Genomic DNA, 7331 nt, shown 5'->3' with positions numbered 1-7331 from the left:
ATGAAGAAACTTAGCTATGAAGGTTCTTGAGCTTAATGAAGAAGATGAAGTTTTCTCTCTTTTCCTCTCAATATTTCGGCCAAATTGGGAATAAAATGGGAAAATGGAAGATTTATACATTGTTTCTTATAAGGTAAAAATGAAGAAGCTTGGAGATCAAGTTTCTATTTAGATCATCTCAAAAAAAAATATTTTAATATAAGCATGTGGTGTGGGGAGTTGCCAAGTGTCACAATTCTATGGTTTCTTAGAATAAAAATCTTCTAGCTTATCAGTTGTGGTCCAAACAGATATAGTTTCGGTGGAAAATAATTTAAATAGGAAGAATTTTGAAACCAAAATTATTCTGAAAATAATCCCGTCATTAATTTGAAAAATCGGATAATTTTTGGTACATCGCGAAATACTGCGATACAAGGGTCGAAATAAATTTTCTCTCTTACGGGCTAATTTAATCACGTAGGAAGTTCAAGCTTAATAGTATGGTGCCTAATGATCCACTTCCTAGGACAACCGGGACCGAACGTATACTTTAAAAAATTTTACGGTTTGTGACCGGTACGTAGGTTCGCAACTCATTGGAATGAGTGAGGGGTTACACGAACACTAAACGAATTCGAATTCGAATTCGAATACTTATCAAAATAATCGAATTCGAATCAAATACTGAAGTATTTGACTCGATTCGATTTGTTTACACCCCTAGGTAGGATTCTCAGTACTTTGCTCAAGACATGCATGCATGCATGCATATTCAGTAGAAATACATCCATGCATCCCTAATTGCTGGTTTGTGTCAAAATGGCTTACCAATAGAAGCACTGGATATTTTCTGCAAAATGAATAAGATGGATCTAAGGATGGATAGGTTTAGTTGTACAAGCATGACAGCGCATGTGCTAGCATATCCTCACTCAATCTTGGTAAACAGGTTTTTGCGAGAGCTATCATCATAGGGATTGATTTTGATCAGATTGTTTCTACCTCCATAGTTGATCTTTATTGCAAGAGTGGCTTAGTAAAACAATCTAGGAAGATATTTGACCAAATAGTGGAACCTGATGAGGCTAATTGGAATTCTATGTTGATGGGTTATGCTACAAAGGGCTATGGAACAGAAGCGTTGAACTTATTCTGTGAAATGAGATGTGCTGGTGTGTTGCCCACAAATATCACATTCACAGGAGTCTTGTCTGCTTGTAATCACTGTGGACTACTATAAGAAGGAAAAAAGTGGTTTAATGCGATGAGACATGACTATCATACTGATCAAGGCATTGAACACTACTCATGCATGGTAGATCTTTATGTACGAGCAGGGTGCCTCGAGGAGGCAATGAATATCACTCTGACAATGCCTTTTGAAGCAGATGCAAGCATATGGTCATCAATTTTGAGAGGATGTGTAGCTCAGGGTAATGAAATCCTAGGAAAGCAAGTGGCTAAGAGAATTACAGAGCTTGATCCTCAGAATTCGAGTGCTTTTGCACAATTGTCAAGTATATATGCAACTTCTGGGAAATGGGAAAGATCAGCTTTGGTTGGGAATTTGATGAAAGAAAAGGGAGTTCATAAAATTCCTGGACAAAGCTGGAGAGATACTTGCATTTGACTGTTAAGATTTTCTGAATAATCCTTTGAGACATATATGAAGCTTGTTGGGCAAAATTGGGTGTTATGGTATTATTATGACAACAGGATTTCTATACATATTACTCATTACTACAAATATGGATAGTCTAATCATGATACTATATGGAGTTGCCGGTCTTATTGGAATGGGACTCGAACCTGAAACCTTCCGTATGAAAAGGAATATGATGCCATCGAATCACAAGGTACTTGACAAGAGAATTAATTTAATTAAATAAATTGATATATGATTTGATGCCAGAAGATTACAGCAGGATGCTGAATGTGTATATATATGTATGCATATATGGCCGGATATACACATATGCATAAATATTGATGTATATTGATTTACGGTCCTTAATTAGTCATTAAGTCCATGTTAGTTCATTTTGGACCCACATACTTGGACAGTTTTCCATCTAATCAGATTACGCAAGGGGGGCTTTGTTAAGGCTTAAGTATAAGTTTTAACCTATGTATTTAATTGCTAAATTTTGAAATTTTATCCACAGGAACTATATGGTTTAAAAAATCACTAAACCCATCAAGCTAAACATCTTCTAAATCTTCATCATGAATCCAGGTACACTTCTCCGCTCTAATTTGTTACTCAATTGCTAAATACTTCTCAGATGTAATCAGGTGTTGACAGAGGTTGGGAATTCCCCATCCCGGCCTGAAATTTGTGTATATTTTTGAATGTGTGCAAATGCCATAATTTTTTTTCATCAATTTATATATTTTTTCTAGTAGTTTTCTTTTTGATTTTTTTTTTCACTGTCTGATGAATGATGATGGCAAATCTATATCAATTGAGCAGCTTGGTGTTTGGGTTCATCATTTGCCTTTTGGCAATTGGCATTGTTGAAGTTGAGGGATTGAAAGACCTAGCAGGTGGAGAATAACAACCACCCGCCAGTTAGGCGGAAGCAAAGTATGTAAGAAAACCAGAGAATAATAGAATATATGAATGTATTATAATGAAAGAGTACAATAGGGTTGTTCGCTATGCCTCTATATATATACTAAACTACCTACCAAATCTACCATAATAGGAATAGGAAATCCTAATAGAAATAGGAAACTAAGTCCAGCCTACTAGGAGTTTCCTAATATTAAATAATAGTTTCCTAATATTCAACACTCCCCCTCAAGCTGGAACATTTGAAAGTTCCAAGCTTGAATCAAAACAAACACTCTGCCTCACTCAAAATTACAAATGAAAATTAAAAGCTAACTAGAGGATAATAGTGCTGGATGGCTTCAAAGGGACAATGCTATACACAACCCTTGGAAATGCATCAAGGGCGAAGCTTGTCATGAACATCGTTGGGAATAACGGCTCCAAGGGTAAACACGAACACCACCACAACAACATAAGCACTCTAGGATTGATGGCTTCAAAAGAGATTGCGCTATGCCTGACCCTTCCTTGGGAATGAAGACGAATGCACCAAGAATGGAGCTAAGCACAATCCTTGGGAATAAAGGTGAACACACCAAGGACGGAGCTGAACATGATCTTGGGAATGAACACACCAAGGATGGAGTTAACACGAACCTCGGGAATGGAGATGAACACACCAAGGATAGAGTAGGACATGCTAACAAAGCCTTCATTGAACTTCATTGAGAGCGGTAGAGGCGAAAAGGGAGCAAAGATTAACAAAGGATGCAGTAGAGCCCATAGTAATGCAGATAAACCCAAAGCAACGAGATAAAGATAACCGGGAAAACAAAGTAAAATAGGTAAACTAGAACACCGTTTCATTATAGATAGTCACACTCTCCCTTACGGCCTTACTTGAAACATGGGAAATAATCAAAGGCTTTTATAGTAGTACTGAACCTTCACATCCATGGGATAAGGCATACCGGAGATAAAGGAATAACACTGTTATACCAAAAACACAAAACACCATGGGAAGAAGACAACAAGTTCGGCAACAAACCCAAAGAAGCTTTCAAATTTCACCAAAAAGTCGAAAGTAGGCCAAAACAGCAATCTCAAGGGGTGGTTGGAGACGTTGACCGGCGAGGTTGACCGGAGTTGATTGTTGACCAGCGTTGACTGGCTATTGACCGGCGACCAACAAAAGATCTGAAAACACAGTCAGGAGCGTCTCGTTGAGACGAAACCAATGGTTGTAACGGCGTCTTGATCGGAGACCGGAGGAAGGAGATCTGGCCGGAAAACAGTGGAGCTCCCTAGCGACAGCGGTGGCGCGTGGCGGAAGAACTAGGGTTTTGTCTAGGGTTTGTTTTAGGGTTTAGGCTCTGATACCATGTTGAAAATGAGGGATTGAAAGACCTTGCGGGTGGAGAATAACAACCACCCGCCAGTTAGGCGGAAGCAAAGTATGTAAGAAAACCAGAGAATAATAGAATATATGAATGTATTATAATGAAAGAGTACAATAGGGTTGTTCTCTATACCTCTATATATATATACTAAACTACCTACCAAATCTATCATAATAGGAATAGGAAACCCTAATAGGAATAGGAAACTAAGTCCAGCCTACTAGGAGTTTCCTAATATTCAATAATAGTTTCCTAATATTCAACATGCATCATTGGAAGAATGAGTTGTAACCCCTTAGATCCTCCTCCTCCTCCACCACCCGTTCTCCTTCGCCTTCACACCTCTAATATTCACACACACACTTCACCCTGGCTGTTCTTTACGGTGTTTAAAAAGGCTTTTGATGAACTACACCATCTGTCTGTGATTTGTAGAAAGCTATGAGATCTGAGGGCAATTTTTATAATGTTTTTTAAAAGATTTCTTTCAAGTATATAGGTTGGTTATTTGTTAATCTTTTATGCTGACTATTTAAATTGTTTATTTACATGGTTATTTTTATAAGTTTTGGACACAAATCAGTCTTCTGCAATTGTCTGCCGGTCATGCTTGAATGTGCGAACAAGAATGGCGCAACTCTTCTGTACGTGATTCATGCAACTTACAAGGTGCTACATTCGAAGGCTATATATTTGGACAATGTAAGATGAAGACAATCGCAGTTTCATAAATCATTGGGCAGTTGGTTAGATCTAGTATGGATCGGACATGGACGGTAGTAGGTTGGCGGCTCTCCTAAGGTTCTACCGTCTAAGATCTCAGGAGAAGAGGATCAAGTTGGCCTTTGCGAACAGCTTGACACACTATTTATCTCCCTTCAACCCTTTGACCGAAATGCGGCAAAAGAAAAAGAAGAAAAATCCATGGACCGACCCCATCATCTCTACCCTATAGGAACTACGAGATCACCCCAAGAATGCCTTTGGCATCTAGTTGTCAAAGACCGACCATAGAACCATGTTCAATAAGTGGAACGCATTAGCTGTCCGCTCTCAGGTTGGGCAGTAAGGGTCGAAGAAGGGCAATCACTCATTCTTAAAACCAACGTTCTTAAGACCAAAGAGTCGGGCGGAATGGGGAAAGCTCTCAGTTTTTGGTTCGCTTGTAGTTGGATCCTCTGGAACCACAAGAATCCTTAGTTAGAGTGGGATTTCAACTTAGCACCTTTTGAGTGAGATTTTGAGAAGAGTTGCTCTTTGGAGAGCACAGTACGGTGAAAGTTGTAAGCTGTGCTCGGGGGGAATTATTGTCACAAGCAACTTCAAAGGTCAAATAAGAGTATTATATGGAGTAGCTGGTACATATTCGGCCAACTAGTACAAACATTAGTGAGAAACCGTGTTGGTGACAATTTGTGTAGTTTGGAGGATTAGCTCAAATTGTACATCTACTTTTTTTAAGAAAGTTAGTTACATTTAGTGCTATAAATTAACTGTAATAGCACCAAGAGGCAAGAATAGCAACTCAAAATTTTCACACTTTACAAGATTCAATAAATTACTAAATTTGGACTGACACCTATTTAAACAGGAATCTTGTAAACAACTTTATGAAAAAGTAATGGCGTATAATTTGAGCTAATCCTCCAGACTACACAAATTGTCACCAACCTCTTTTCTCAATAATGCTTTTAAGAGTCGGATATGGATAGGGGTGTGCAATTTACCGAAATTTTTCGGTTAATCGACCGAACCGAAAAATTTCGGTTAACCAAAAAGCGAACCTAAAAATTCAGTTCGGTTAATGGTTGTAGAAAGGTAGAACAGTACACTCAAGAAGTATATTACTCACTGATCTTTTACACTGTAAATGGTTACCTATTTATACAAGAGTAGGGACAAGGGGATGGACTCTCAGCCACTCAATTCAAAATTTGAATTGAGAAGCTGAGAGTAAATCATTCAACTAACACTCCCCCTCAAGCTGGAGCATAAATATCAACCATGTCCAGCTTGTTACATATATATTCAACCCGACTCTTACCTAGACTCTTGGTAAACACATCAGCTAATTGATCAGCACTTCGAACATGCACCATCGATATTAGCCCCTATTGCACCTTTTCTCGTATGAAATGGCAATTCACCTCAAAATGCTTGGTTCGCTCGTGAAAAACAGGATTATTAGTAATGTGTATGGCAGCACGATTATCACACCATAAATTCACTAGTAGCTGCACCTCTACGCCAATCTCCCTCAAAATATTATGTCCCCAAACAATCTCACTCGTGGCGTGAGCCATGACCCTGTACTCAAACTCTGCACTGGACCGGGCTATGACACTTTGTTTCTTGCTCTTCCATGAGACCAAGTTACCTCCCACGAACACACAATAACCTGTCATTGACCATCTGTCACTCTGAGACCCAACCCAATCAGCATCAGAAAATGCCTCAACACTAGTGTGCCCATAATCTGCATACAAGACCCCTCTCCCGGGAGAACCCTTCAAATATTTCACGATCCGGACAGCTACCTCCCAATGAGTTTGTGTAGGTTCACTCATAAATTGACTCACCACATTGACAGGAAACGCAATATCAGGACGGGTAATAGTGAGATAATTATGTTTTCCCACTAATCTCCTGTACCTCTCTGGATTGTCAAACGCCTTTCTTTCTCCAGCTACAAGCTTAGCACCAGGATCCATGGCAGTGTCACACGGCTTTACCCCCAGCATACCAGTGTCATCAAGCAGGTCCAACACATACTTTCTTTGTGAGAGAAAAATACCTTTCTTGGATTGGGACACTTCAATACCTAGAAAGTATTTTAGTATGCCCAAATCCTTAGTATGAAACTCGTCCTTGAGAAAGGACTTAAGAGCATCAATTCCTCCCGCATTGCTCCCTGTGATTACTATGTCATCCACATATACAATTAACTAAACACAACCAAGCTTAGTGTGCTTATAAAACACAGTATGATCACAAGCACTCATCTGCATGCCAAACTTAACAACTGCACTACTAAAACTTCCAAACCACGCACGCGGGGATTGCTTCAAACCATATAAGGACTTCTTGAGTTTGCACACCTTACCTAACTCCCCCTGAGCAACAAACCCAGGTGGTTGCTCCATGTAAACTTCCTCGGACAAATCACCATGTAAAAATGCATTTTTTCGCATCTAACTGGTACAAAGGCCAATGATTAATGGCAGCTAAGGAAATGAAAATATGTACAGAAGTTAATTTGGGGACCGGGGAAAATGTTTCTGTATAGTCTACCCCGTACATTTGTGCATACCCTTTGGCAAACAGGCGTGCCTTCAGCCTAGCAACAGAACCATCCGGATTCATTTTAACCACATAAACCCACATACACCCAA

Source organism: Ipomoea triloba, chromosome 13 (genome assembly GCF_003576645.1).
Source record: "Ipomoea triloba cultivar NCNSP0323 chromosome 13, ASM357664v1".
Classification (NCBI taxonomy): domain Eukaryota; kingdom Viridiplantae; phylum Streptophyta; class Magnoliopsida; order Solanales; family Convolvulaceae; genus Ipomoea; species Ipomoea triloba.
This window is presented reverse-complemented; position numbering follows the sequence as displayed.